Here is a 15,513-nt window from a genome sequence, read left to right as displayed (position 1 = left end):
CAGGCACTAGTGGTCTAAGCTGAGGGAGCAAATTCTGAAGCAGGAAATACCTTGAGTAGCCTACCTGATAGAACTTTTCTGTTAACAACTCCGTTTTGCTTAGAGCATGTAGATTCCAGCTGACATGATTTGGGAGTTTTTCATGGTTTTTCAATTACAGTTGCAGGTCTTTCCATTAACAGCCTCCTGTACTCTCTTTTACTACATACTATCAGGAGAGTGCTTCCAAAGGGACAAAACAAAGGCTGTTCTTTAAAATTTAATGCCTTACTTTTAACTATACTGCTTTCTGATAGCACCTTTAAAAGATTTGTAAACTTGTCTCCCCAACACGCTTAACTGTTGCTTAGAAAGTTTATTATATAGTTGTTAACTTTCAGTATGTTTCTAGTAGTCAGTTGGGATTTAATTATAGTAACTATCCAAATAAATCTGACTCTGTAGATTAAATAACAGCTATTCTTAAGTAAATAACACTTGAAAATGCTTTCCCTTTCTCTGTCATACATAGACATTACTTGGAATAGTAACAACCTTGCAAAACATACAATTTCCTAGCTATTTGGTCTCATTAGGTATTGTTCTAGCATTCATTTGTTTCATTAGAACCTTAGGACCATTTGGGCTGGAAAGGACCTCAGGTCTTTCTTTTCTTCTTCAGTAGTCCAGCTTCATGCTCAAAGCAGGCCCAGATATAGTGAAATCAGATCTACTTGGGATAGACACAAAATCATCATGTTTTTTTAAAACATGGAGCTTGGAGCCTTGGTACAGGATCAAGGTGGTTAATGGCTTATTGTAGTGAGCATTGTGCCTTTAAGCAGAGTGGGTGTTCTAAGTCTGACCACCGTGGACTAAGGAAGCTGGTGTTATAGAACAATCATTTGGGGTTAACGTATGATATTTGGAACATCTGAAACCTGTTATTTTTCCTAGTTGAGGTTTATCCTGAAGCTTCATAAACTTTCCATTTTAAATTACAGAGCTTCCTTTTTTAACTATAATAAACTTTTATCTTAAAATGGTGTGTGCCTTTTAATCATTCCGAAGTATTTACTTTAATTAGGTTTTAAAAACCCTGCAGAAGACAGCATTGCTCTTAATTTTGGCTGTGAGAGGTTGTTCTGCATTCAGCTAGCAGCAGTTCTTAATACCCCTGCTGAACTTCAGCCAGATAGAGCATTTGAGGCAAAGCAAGATGGCGTGAATTCAAAAAAAGACTTGTTTTCATGAAAACATTGGTCCAGTTTTATGGCCTTATCTATAATCCGCTAGTTTAGCTGAAGAAGACAGTTTTCATCTTTCTTTCTCTACAGACATGCAGCATGTGGCATTCCTGAAATGTCAGTATTTTCTTGGTTTTCCCCATCCATCGTTAGAGATTTGAAGTTCAGAAGCCCTGAACATCTCCAACTCAGCAAAAACCCTTAGGAGCTGAAACACTCCTTAGCAAATCAGGTTCAAATGATATGTCCAACTGGGGAGGTGATGGGGAAAGAAGAAATCAAAAATATACAAGATTCTTATGTTGGGTTGCTCAAACTTTGTACCTGAGACTATAATAGCTTCCTACCCGAGACTATAAGAGCAGCAAAACAAGACAAGGCAGGTTTTAACTGAGGTTATCAGTTAAAGTAACAGATAATTGAGGAACTCGGAGTTATAGTAAGTACCATGCCAAGTTGCAACCCAAGATCCCTTTTTTCCTCTGGCATGTTAAATCAAGGTAGTTAACTTGGTGTAGTTGGAGTTAAACTACGGCAAAATTTACCAGAGTGCGAGACTTTTCTATCTGAGCAACCTAAATAGTTCTGGTCCTTTTCTGCTGTGGGGTCATGCAAACAAGACCTGAGATGGGAGAAAGACTGGGATGGGCTGAGCTAATTTCTTCATCACTTACTGCAGCTGAGGTTTTCTCCCATACTGGACTAACTGCTGGCCACAGCCACAGGTATTGAGACTGGCATGAAAAGGTGTGGGATTAACATCCTCCTCTTCATTCTGAAGAGACATTCTAGCAAAGATAAAATATTTCTGTTTTTTCTTTAGGACACCATTCAGTGGGTCAGGGTCACTGGAAAGCATTAACACCTGCACAGCCATTTTGTAAGGACTTCCTGTTACTCCCATTTTACAAGCAGGAAGAATGTCTCCAGCTACAGGCAACCTCTGACACCAAAACAAAAAAGTTGTTTCCTCCAGTTCTTTCTGGGAATATTGTAGAAAAGGATGCCAACACCATGAGAATTACTAGCTCTTGCCTTTGTTGACTCAATGCATCTGAAAATTCCTAGATTTTGAAAACAGGTTTCTTGTAAGCTGGTAAAATGGGTTATCAGTGCTCACACACACAGAGGAGAGAGTGGTTGCTTTGGCTGGGTTATAGTTGTCGGCCTGCAAAAAGAGTAAATGGGAACCAAAATACCTTAATTTAAGGATCAACTTAATATAAGGGTCACAGAGTAATTGCATTTCCCTGGAGTGCTACGTCTTGAAAAAATAGATTCCTGGGTTTTAGATTGCCCTATATTCAATGGTATGTAGGTTTTCTGCGTTAGGCAATTTTTCAGTTAGTCTTTGTTCCTGTTTGTGCTCTTAGATGTCAGTTCTGCACAGGAATAACGAGGCTAATAAACCTCACAGATGTATACTTGCCTAGTGATATTTAAGAATTCTGGAAAGTGAATCATATTATTTATTAATCTGGCCTCTAGTCCTAATTTAGTCTCAGAACAATAGACCCCGCTTTCCTACCTAGAAAGAGCTAATGTAGCCCTTAAATAATATGACTTAAAGTAGACTTGTAATTGCAAGGTAAGAAACATCTAAGTAAATCACACATCCTGAAAATGCCAAATTGACTTTTTTAAAACTCTGCTCAGCTGGTGACATTGGGGTTGAACATACTCCCACTTCCACTGGTGCAAAGCCCCAGTTTGCACTAGCCTAAGCAATATAAGCACACACTGAATTTTAAATGCACTACTCTTGCAGAATATCAGCATGGAACTACTGAAATACGTAACACTTGCTATTGTACTTAAGTATCTCACCACTATGAGACCTAAATAGATTCAAACTGGTAAACTGCAAGGTTGAGCCATGGGTTCTGATTACTTTTTACATTATGTGAATGTGTTTCTCTGGCAGTGTACAAAGACCTGAAAATAAACTTTTTTTGACAATATTATTTGTAATGATTCCTTTACAAGCTGGTGCAGCACATCACTCGTTGACATGGAAAGCACAGATTAGGAAGACCTTTTGACAATGACCAGTACCTTCTAAGTTAGACCATGTCAACCATGAAAAGCTTGAGGCGATCATTGAAAGAATACTGCCATCACGTTTTCTTCTGTGTTCTTTTTTTCTATTCAAAATTTAGGGCAGTTCTGAGTTACTCAACAGAAGGAAAACCAAGAGGAGATGCTGACAACAGAGTGGAAAGAGGCTGAGAGTAGAGTACTTTGGTTTTGTTCTATGCCTCTGAGCATTTTCAACAAAAGATTCTTAGCTGCAGGAATTAGTTTCTTTCTCCTCTTTGTTACGTAGGTTATCTTAGATAGACCTTCAAAATACTCTTTCTTTTCTACTAATCTTTCCTGGAAGAGGCAACTGAAACCCAAATTGGCTATTCACTACAAAAAGCATTCACGGATTTTTGCATTAAAAATAGTGATGGCTTAGTGGCATTACAACATCTTCCACTTTCTCCTTGCAAGCATTTAGAAGAGTAAAACTGTATTCACAAGAATATTGATAGAAAGGTTCAGGACTGGGAATGTACAAGCCATGGAAATTCCATGGGCTCAGAAGGTACACACACAGTCAGGAAGAGAGAACCTTGCCTCATGACTGAAAGTGATGAAGCACAGCATGAAAATCAACTGCTTTCAGCAGTAGTCATCACAAAGAATTCACAAGTGATTCACAGGCTGAAATAAAAAAAAAAAATCATCAAAGAAGCTCAAGTAATTAAAATAGTAAAATCTTCTCTTGGAAACTTCATGGCTGAAGTTTCATTGACTGCTGCTTCATTTGTTTCAACTGAAGCTGGAAAATAAAAGCACTGAAATGCAGAGTCCTTCCCCTGGATCTTTAACAACTAGAAATTTTCATAGCCCCATGACATCATGGAACTCATAGACTTGTCTTGGCTTTCATAGAACCATGGCAATTCAGACCAGCTAATCACCTGGTCTTATGCAGTGGTTGATTCAGTGCCAATTTTTGTTGTGCTTTTTATGAATAATATATAAGCACCTTGAGTTGTGAGTAGGCACTATTTGTTACACTGAAATAAATAGAAATAATAAGAGCAATTTGGCACTTGTTCTTTTACTATCAAGTACTATATAATTATAAGTCATTGGGAAATTCTAAGAAAGCAATTTGGAACAAATGTTGCTTATAATAATGTTTAATATTTAGACTGCTGGGTCAACAGAAAGAGTTACAAGAGTCATTTATGGTGGCCTAATTGAAGCCTATGAAAAATATATTTATACTCAGTGGTGCTCCCCTTTTTCATCTAATGGGCTTACTGATCTATAGATTCACTATTTGATCAGTGCATCTGGCCCCACAGGCTTCATGGTTTGCAAACCACAACCTACTAATAAGCACCCTGCTGCCTGTTTGTTAAACAGATCGGTGCTGGCAGGCACCCAAAACTCTAGCCTTTGAAACTTGGAGCTTTTTTAACTTGCCCAGCCTATTGTGTGGCAAGGAAAACAATAAACTATGAACCTCATAAATGCTGAGTAATTAAACATAAGTTAGTAATATAGTTGTGGTAATAGAGACTGCTTACCTCAATCCAATATATGTCTCATTTCTTCGTGTCATCTCTGCTAAAAGCCAACCAGCCAACCATAAGCAGTTTGCATACACACTAATGGTTGAGATTTCCTTGTAAACAAGATGGTGGTTGCCTACTAAAGGAAATCCATCATCCAAGTAGCAAAATGATTTTGTTTCATGTTCAGCAACAAAAGAATCCACTCAAGGTTACAGTCCTATGTTTTAGAACACTGAGACAATTCCTATTGTGGATGGAAATTCAGCTCTGTGGTCTGAACACCTCCCTTTACTTCTCTAGAGAAAAAGTGATTTACCTTTGGAAAACTATTTTCAGAAGCAGCAACTTTCCTTTAAAACTGAGGAGCATAAAATCACCTTGGTTAATAACCCATTCCAAGTCGTACACTGAAAAAAAAGCTGTTCTGCCTATGCCTGTATTACATTCCAAAATTCTCTAAATAAGGTGGCTCCAATAGCTTATGGGATACAGTAGGACTTTGGTCACTAGGTTGTGAACAGCCATAACAGTACGGGAAAACAAATACCATTTCTCTAAGTGCATCTAAAAATGTGAATGATCAGAAGAAAAGTAAGAAAATGGATACAGAATGGAGAGCATGTGAGGGCCACATGAGGGCCCTTCATTTGAAGAGCCACCTCACAGGGCCCTTTTGGTCATATCCACAGCACATAGCTATATCTGACGCCTGTTTGATAACTGATCAGACAGTTCTATTCTAAACTCTGGGAAAAAGAATAAATCTGGCTTCACGACTAGGCACTGCCTAGCACCCAGCAGTGAACTATTTATTTCTATAGGAGTCAGCTCTGCCTTGGACTGGCCATTGTACAGTCTAGTGAAGAAGTAACACATAAAAGTATCCACAGATGCTCCAGGGACTGCAAAGTTGCTTAAGGAAAAGCACTCATAGAAAAGGTTAACTCATCCTTCATACTTCTCAGGATTCCCAACTTGGCAATAATTGTGACCCATAAAGTTAATTCAGCATAGGTATTTTGGAGGAACTGCTATAAGAAAGAAAAAGGTAGGAAAAGTTTTCTGAACTGGTGTCCTTCTAAATGCACTTTGTACTTGATAAAAAAGAAAATGGAAGAATGAAATACACAGGACAGAGAGAAGTCTCCCATACCTAACAGCTCTATTTTTAAGTGTTGAAGTGATCAGTTCTCAGCTGGATATTGACTAACATACTGTTCCATGTATCTAAGAACTAGCTATATTTGTGCTCAGGAAACATCTTGGAAGGAGAATAGAGATAACTATGTGCTATCCTTACTGTTTTAAAGAAAACCATAGTCATAACCAGCTGAAAATTCTGCTTTTTTTCAGACAAGGCCAGTATCACATGCTCTTCACAAAAAAAGCAATTGTTCTTCATCTAGTCTAAAGTATTCCTTTGGCTCTAAATAACTACATTTGTGAAGTAAAAGGCAATTTAAATTCTTATTCACAGCCACGGGAACTACTAGGTTGATATTTTAAACCAAATTATTAAAGTATTTGCAGCATGTTTATAGAACATGTCTAAGAAAGAGACTGCTATCACAAGAAACCTTTACTTAATATATTTGTTCTCTGCCATGTATTTGTAGGTCTTTTTATACAACATACGTGCTCATTACTGTATATAATAACACTCTAAGATGAGTGCCCATTTTGTTGCAGTAATGTCACTCTATGGGGAAGTAAGAGGAACAAACATTAGGTCACCAATATTTTCTGGTGGCTTAAACTGAAAATCCCATTAGCTGAAAAGTTAAAATCAGTTGATAATTTATATACATCCCCAAAGCACACATCACCTGGGGAGCTCCTCATCTGGAATAGCAAGGATGATCATATTTGTGTGCCTGGCTGAACAACAGCTTATCACAAAAGTTTGCAGTCCAGAGAGATCATTCATTCCACCATTTTGTTTCAAATGCTAACCTGGAGAGGCCCCTGCAGGGATGGGGAGGTGGTGCACATCCAGGATCACTCCATTTCAGTGTCTCAGTTAGCAAAGTGCCAACAGTGCCATTTGTAGGGGATGTTTTAGAAGTATATGCATTATCCACTAAAAACTGAAGAGAAGCTACCCAACAACAAGTAGCTAACAAGCAGTTCTAGTTAGTACTAACCTTGGTTGGATCGAAACCTGTAAAATGAAAGGAAGTCATACTATTCAGTATTGATCCCCAGAGACCTTGGACTTTCCCTGAAGTCTCTGAGGTTGGATATTGCTAATCCAAGTTTTCTTCCCACCTCTAGTGTCCTTAGTTTTATAGAAAACAAAATTATCTGTACAGCTTTCATATCTCATATGAAGTGATCTACCCATAATGTTAATTGCTTGGATTTTACTATGCCAGCAGTCCAGTCACAAGAGAAAAATTAGTAATCAATTTCCTTATTTGAAAGTCAGAAGCACATAATGTTTATTAATAAAGAGCACAGTTTACATAGATTTTACTGTTATTGACCATAAAATGGTGTATACTATAAGCAAGGGTGAAATTCCTAACTAATTAGCCAGTGAAGATCATATTTAATGGAGTATGTAAACTTAGGTTCTGTACAAACCTTTAGGGTCTTACTCATTAAGCATAAACATATGCATTCTTTATGCTGAAACAGGATTTTGATACATAACTTCAGGTTAAATAACACACCTTGAGATTCACAAAACAGAACAGCTTACATGTTCCAGTTCTTTTAGCCTTCAAGAAAGGAATAAAGTGAAATCTGATGCACATTCCTCAGCTAAAGAACTCTAAATACATCCAGGAAAAAAAGCTGTAATTACCCAGACACCTAAAAAATGCAGCCAGCAGGAGAACAATAGTGTTTGCGATGTACATTTTCATCTCCTCGTGTTCCGATTCAGAATTCAGTTAGCTAACTCTTACAAGAAAAGCTTCTACACTTGCTTTTCCTAGATTGCCTACTGCCACTGTACAGGCTGACAGTCTTGCTATACTGATACCTAATGAATTGGCACTTCCTTTTGCAGCTCTCCTTTCAGCAAAACACCTCAGCATATATCTTAAGGTCCTTTCCAACAGTAACCATTCTATGATTCTGTGTGAAACTGACATCAGTAGGACTTGTGCATATTTGCAAGTGCTTTGTTAAAATCAAATCCTGTGGTAAAATGAATAAAATCTCAAATGGGCCTATTCAACAGGAAGAGAATTCAAGTCATCCCACAGAGCATTATTAGTTATGGGCAGAAACAGGAGGAATGCCTAAAACCCAGTAACACTGAACTCAGTCCGGTCCTTGTTCAGTCAAAACTTCAATCAAATTCACTTAAGTCTAAGATCATCATGTAATTACACGAGTATTTGGCTCTTTCAGTCCAAATCTTGCATTTGACTCAATCCCTGATCCAAAGACAAGCTGATGTCCTTGAAAGCTTTCCTACCAGCTGAGATCCTCGGGAGCAGTGTGTCACCAACTGTATTGATACCTAGTTTGCATTAGCTGTGGCTATGACTTCAGTAGAATTTCAGTTACAGAATGAACAGAATTTTAGTCCTTTTTCCATTTAATTTCCATTTTTGTTTCAAAAGGCCTGTAATTAGAGGGCTGTAGATGTCATAACCATATCTAAGGTGTGGTAACCACCGCTGTAAGGAATGTGTTACTCCTGGAAAATAACAAGTTTTATCATGGCATTACAGAGACAATATAATGCTCCTGTAATTCTGGATTATGGACTTGCTTTGTCTTAATGTCAGTATACAAACCAGATTCCAGTTTTAACAAACTTAACAACTGCATTTGTGTTACCCTTTGGAGTGTCTCCCATTTAGATGGAAACCCTTAAATTAAATATGCTCCCCACTAGTTGTTCAGGTTGATGCTGCCCTCTTCTGAATATACTGTGTTATGACAGTCGCTTCCCAGGAATTTCAGGACACTCAGAAAGCAAGCAATTAATTGCACAGCAATCACCAAATAAGAAAAAAATGATCTTTTCTTTTTAATCTCACACAAATCTCCAACTTTGAGCAGCTTTTAGTGTAAAGGACTTGGGTAAGATACTATCTTTATTTCAGGGCCTTCAAGTAAAAGTCTTACTCTGCTTGTATAGTAGAATCACCTAGGTTGGAAAAGACCTTTAAGATCATCAAGTCCAACCATTACCCCAGGACATCATCTCGCATTCTGTCATAATGACAGCCTTCTGATCCCCACTGTGCAATGTAAGCTTTCATTACCCTCATTACATTTCCAGAAAAGCCTCCTCTTGCTTTATCCCATATGACTTTTCATGCATGACAGGAGTTAACTATAAAACTAGTTTACTGTTTTCTTCCACATCACTCTCTCTATTCTGCTGTAACACCTATATGTGTTCAGTACTGCCTTTATTGTACCTTCCTGCCCATGCACTGCAGTTTCTACACTGACTAAAAGCCTTTTGGGGCAGGGAATATCTCTGTTTGTGGTCAGTACTTAATAGTATTACCTTGGCTGGAGTGCCTTTCTGTTGCCACAATGCAATTATTAAACTTGTCTCAGAAAGAAAGAAAATGAAATCAGTCATTGATTAATAATATTTTTCGCAATTAAATCACTATGGGCATATTGGTGACCTTGTGCTGTGGATGAGGAACCCACATGAGTGATCTTACTGATACAACAAGTATTGTGACTGGAGTTTGTGATTTGTCCTAAATATGTCTGAATATTTGATAAATGCAAATTACAAATGAATAAGGGAGATAAGTGAAAATTAAAAAAAAAAAAATTAAACTGAGGCCATTTGATGAAAATGGACTTTAATTTTGTTAATTGAGAGGCCTACAGTGCAAGAGTGAATCCAGTTTCTGTTTGGAATATCAACCTTTGAAACACCCAGAACTCATTTATTCAGTGCAAGAAATCAAATGGCAGCGATTCTGGTATGAATCTGAATCAGAATTTGAGTGTGCCTCGCTTGAAATGAAGGCGGCTTCCTCCCTGTCCCCAAGCTTGACTATTCCTTCCTTAGTGGCCCTGCTGACCGCTCAGGGCAGATCACTACATTTTTAGAAGTAGCTTTTAATGTCTGCATCATTCTTCACTAAGATGGTACTACAAAGGTTTTATTTCTTGATGCATTTCACTTTCAGACAAAAACAACACAAAAAATTTAGTTTCAGTTCTCATTAGGTTATACAAACTTCTCTTCTGGTTTTGGTGGTTTTGGTTCACATCTGTGTTCACACCATACAAGGTTTGCTTTGAGTTTCATATTCAAACTGATAATATGCCAAAACCACTGAGTTTGTTACGCCCTGGGCCATATTAGCATGGGAGCTATTCATAAAGCATACAAAGGTTTTCTTTTTGGTGGGCTCAGCCTTACCAGTCCCACACAATCTCAATGTTTACTAATCTCTTTGGATAAGTTTCTTCACAGCAGGCACTTAAAGGAGCAAACCTCTAGACTTCCAGCATTAGAAGACTGTTTTTAGGCCAATAAAAATACAGCTGAGTGCAGTTCACATGACCAAATGCCTGCCCAGACGAGTCATAACTTGTACCTGTGGCAACACCAGTTATTTCAGAGTTCATTCCTGGTAATCGAAGCAAAATGACAATGTAAAGCTCTGAAACATTTTGTTTAAACAAACAACTGATCATGATCATCTGGAAATAAGCTATTGTGCTGACAAGATACTAATGCCTGTTAATACACAGCTCAGATTATCTTTGAAGTTGTGTATCATCTACAGTATTGAACCTTAACATTATTTGTAACAAAGAGCGTTTAGATCAATACAGAGGTGCAAGCCTTACCACAGTCCCCCTAATGGCACTTCTGTGTGTGGAGCTTAAAGAGTAAGGGGAGCCAAATGCTCCAAATGCGGTTTCTTTGTAAAGGAATGAAACAGCAGAGTTGGGCAGTTTAGAGGCACATTCTGTACTGAATTCCCTGGCACCCTCTGGCACTGTTATGCAAAACTGGAATGGATGCAAGAAGTCAGTTGAAGAAATAGATGGCTAAAGAGAAACTTAACCGAGAATTTATCCTGCCTGTTGAAAAGGAAATTGCTACAGTGGCTAACACTGCAGGGAATATGAAACACCCCTCAGGATGTAATTTTTGTTTCTCCTCCCATCTAGACAACTAAAGACAACATTTTCCAGTTTTATATTTGGTAACTAGGCACCTATTTAAGTATTCGAGGAAATGAGCCTTGGTTTTGGGTCACTGTCATGCCAATTCACACCAAAGCTAGCTGAAGTCACCAGAAAGCTCAGCACTTCTGGCAACAAGAATACAAAAGCAGAAAATATTAACTTTTTGTTTTTCAAATATGTTCTGAGGGCTGTAAATACCTCCCTGTGTTTAAAAATTCTTAGGATTCTTTTTAGGCTAAAAGATATTTCAAAGGATCTCCTTATATCACAAAGAAGGGAAAAAACAAGCCCAGGGGGAAGGAAAGCAAACTAACTGAAACCTACCTGAATCCTGAATATGAGGTTACAGACAGGAGGGAAAAGTTGACCAGCTGTTAAGAAACAAGAACCTTAGGCCTGTGAGAGCTGAAATTCTGAGTAGGGCACCAACTTTTGCTCCTCTGGGCACCAACAATTCAGGATATCATTTAGTTTCTCTGTTTTCTATCTATGAACGAACTAATCTTTTTTTTCAGGGTCTGGTATGAACAATACATGTATACCTCAAGAAAAATGCAAAGAGAGTATTGCACTGCTTATACCAAAATTAAAAAGATCATGAACCAGGCCACCCAAATCAAGAGATTGATCAAAATTATAAATCACTGTTTCCTTTTATTGGTCCTTCCTTCTTCTTATTGCACCTTCCATGTGCATTTTAATTGGAGAACTAGCTTCTTAAGGAAAAATGAGATTCTCATGCAAGTCTATTGGTAAAGATAAAAGGGAAAATAGTTCTGTTAAAAAAAAAGGCTCTTATTTTACTAGTACTAAACTATCGTCATGTTAAGTGTTCTAGCCTTCTCTGCTTGCCCCATATCACACAGTTGGTTCTTGAGCAATGAAGTCATATAGGCCAACACTTTCTGCTATTGTTCTTATTTTAAAAATAAAACATCACTTCTAATTTTGTTTTCTAGTTTTCCAGATGGGAACTATCTGCTTCCTTCAGGATACAAATTCATCATGATATATGTAGTGCTAATTGATGTAATACTTGAAGTCCATTCCAGTGCTAACAGGCACTAAAATCAAGCGGTGCTGAGTTGCTGTTAGTGGGTTTATTACACTGATTAAAAAAAAGAAAATAAAGATAGAATGACCACAATTGCATTGATGCTAACAACAGGATTGCCCATACACAATAGTTACCCACCTCTGGCCAGAAATCTATTTCTTATTTGTTGAAATAATGCAGAAAGGAACTCCTTAGCCAGAGGTGGGCCAGAGATCTGAAAGATGTTTGTTCAGCTATCTGATATGAAAAATAAATGAAGGTGACGGTGGTTTCTCCACTTCTATATCCACGGAGTTAAATGTGGGACCACACAAACTGCTGTAATAAAAGCCACCTGATACCTGGCCTAAGGCACTAATTATTAATATATTAAAGCTCCTTTCACAATCACTAATTTTGTAATAAAGACAGTACATCACTGGAAGTCAAATAGGCTGACCCATTAGGCAGAGTATGTGAATGTGCCTGCAATTTTGCACATGTGCTCTGGCACAGCCTGTCTTCACAAAGATGCCAGAACTTGAGTCAAAGCCCCTGTTTATTTCCTTATATCCCCTATTATAAATCCCAATTGGACTAAAAGATCACTGTTAAAATTCAGGACTGTAATTTGCAAGCCACCTACAGTGTTTGATGCCCAGTTTCTATTCATCTCAGTGAGACTGGAATTCCAAAATACTTGAAATAGCATTGGAAATGTCAGCCCAAATCTCTAGCCTCACTTTGGGCTCATTTGAAACCTGCATTGCCTCCAAAGGCAGCTTGATCGGGATTTATAATTAATCCTACTATATGGATAAAATTACACTGGCAATATCTCGGCCAATTCCCTATAGCTGCTCAAGTCTGTCAAATCAGCTCTTTAATCTGACGGTGAATTGTTTAACCACCGCACCAGAGTCAGCATATCGCAGGGGCTTCAATAACTTCTATTTGTGTTCTGAATATGTCCAAAGCAGCTGTTGGACTGTGAATAATGATTTCCACAGAGACCTTCCTTGCATTCCTGCACTAAGCAAAGACTGGAAGAATTCAAACAAACTGGGTGATTTACAGATCTCAACCTTAAGAGCAATCATAATCAGCATCAGAATAATTGCTTCACTAGGATCTTAGAAGTCCCAGTGAGGAACTACACTGATCACCTGAAGTCAGGTCCAAGTAACCACTTTGGCACACTACAAGTAACAGGATTTGCCATTAAAAGAGCAATGTCAAACAGCATTTTCTAAATATAATTTTGCCCAACAATTTCAGTACAATAAATTTCACTTCATTTAGAAGTGTTGTTTTTTCATTTATTAGATGAAAACTAAATAAATTTTGTACAAAAATATTCATTTACTGCTAACAGAACTCAGGAGAACTGGAAAGCAGTTTTGAATCCTTTTGAAACACGTTTTAATGCTCCTACTGTAATTCAGGAGTAATGTATAAAAGCAATACACTTTCAAGCAATAAAAACCGTGCAAAATTTTAGTAAACTTTTTTTAGAAGGTGTGAAGTCAACTTTGAAATACCTTAAAAACATATTAACAGCTTTGTTTCATTTTTGCTATACTCTCATGAACAGACTGATGAAAAGAGTAGGTAATGTTGAGCAGCTTTAGAATTTGCTGATTTACTTAATGGTTCATTTGAAATTTGACAAAAAACTCCCCAGTGGAAACAATATAACATCTTCAACCTACTGATTGCAGGGAATGTTGCAACCACAGCTGATTTCTGGAAACTACATAAAAGCTGTTCCATTTTGCAGGTGATGAAGGCAGATATTAAGCTGAGCGGATAAAACGTACAAACACTGCATCAACTAAAGATGAAGCCTTGGCCTTACAGAGATGAATAGCCAGTTTCATCAATGGCTGTACTAAAGCCAAGTTTTCCTCAAATTTATATATTAATCGCATGATCATCTTTGCTCCTATTGCCATACAGACTAAGATCCAAAAAATGAGCACTGGAAAATAAAACATGCCCTCTCTCCTCACCCATGTGAAAATAACTTTTACGAAGTCATAAAAAGGAAGCCTCCTGAGGGCCCAGAAGCTATTCCCCACTCCACCAGTGTCTGTCAGTTCTTCTCTCTACCTCCTTGTTTTATGAAAGCGGACCGGCAGTGGGAGTTGATGGGAATTTACCACTTCCTTCCATAGAAGTAAAGCTCTGTCTCCAATCTCCTCATTGCCTGACAGCTTTTGAAAGAAGTGTTGCTAGAGGCAGGGCTACTTAAAAAAAAAAAAAAAGTCCAGCAGATTTCTAAAGTCAGCTTTAAAATTGCCCTTTAAGGGTTCCCCTGAGGTGTTTATGGCTTATATTCCTCAATTAGCTACTTTATATTGCAGTATTTTCTTCAAAAGCAATCTTTGACTAATTGTAAATTCTTAGAAATATGTTTCATATTTTAAAAGCTCTATTTTAAGGCTGCAATAAGGTCCTCCAGGGCACATATTAGAGGCCATAACGGCATATTTTGGCCATCAAAATCCATTACCGGACTTCAACACCCACCCCATCATCATGACGGGTGTCTCCAACTCATTAGCTTTATCCAGTAACAAGCTGATCTTAGCACCTGTTCTCACAAAATGGATTTTAATAGAAGCACAACCAAACTGAACGCATCTGAGGGCTGGCTGAGTCTATCAGAAACGTGGAGGTTTTACAACATCTCAGTGTGCACAGGGACTAGCAGTTTTGACACTGGACTTCAGTAAACAATTTGAACGGCCAGCCTAAAGCAAGTTTCATTCTCCATACATACTGGACAGGTAAACATGAAAGCCATAAAACTGAGGGAGCTGAAGTTCTGAATATTTAAAAGCAGCCAGCTCTAGTACCTAGAGCTTGGGATATGTACTTCCAGGGTGAGTTCAGTTTTGAAGAAATTCTGCTGATTTTCTATATGATACAATTACTTTGGGTCAAGTAAAAACAATAGAAAAACCAAAGTTTTATGATCTCTTCATTAGAAAGTAACATTCTACCCAGAGTCGCTTATGTAACAATGGTGGGTAAATGTAACAAGTATTACAGAAGACATGCTTATCTGAAACTGTATAACTTCCTTTGTATAAATAAAACCTTTCCATCTTCCTTTTTTCTACTCACATAAAGAAGAATTGCACCTATACTCATGCTGAGTTAATGGAAGACTTGCTTTCACTGAAATGATTTAAATGCTTGGGACATTGCTAAGACTTTGAGCAGCTTCAGCTGATTTTGTTAAGTGGTATAATTCTCTTGTCTGCAGGAACATTTGTAAAAAAGCAACTTGAAACCACTATTAATAATTCTTTCTTTTAGAAAAAGATGAATGGCACTAAGCAGTATTTTGCAGTTTGTCTAGGCCCTATTCCCAAAGTAATGCCAGTCCAGGCCCAAAGTCACTTGGAAAAAAGCTCCCAGTGGGAACACACAGATGAAGAACACAAGCAGAGACTGACAATCTCTACAAACAAGGTATTCTTTAATAGCTCTTTCACACTGAATATGGAATCTGTCATCACAGCAT

Source organism: Pezoporus flaviventris, unplaced genomic scaffold, assembly GCF_033815535.1.
Source record: "Pezoporus flaviventris isolate CSIRO_AGI_PZ_B2104156 unplaced genomic scaffold, CSIRO_AGI_Pfla_v1 ptg000001l, whole genome shotgun sequence".
Classification (NCBI taxonomy): domain Eukaryota; kingdom Metazoa; phylum Chordata; class Aves; order Psittaciformes; family Psittacidae; genus Pezoporus; species Pezoporus flaviventris.
The sequence above is the reverse complement of the archived record's forward strand: the minus strand, read 5'-3'. Positions refer to the sequence as shown.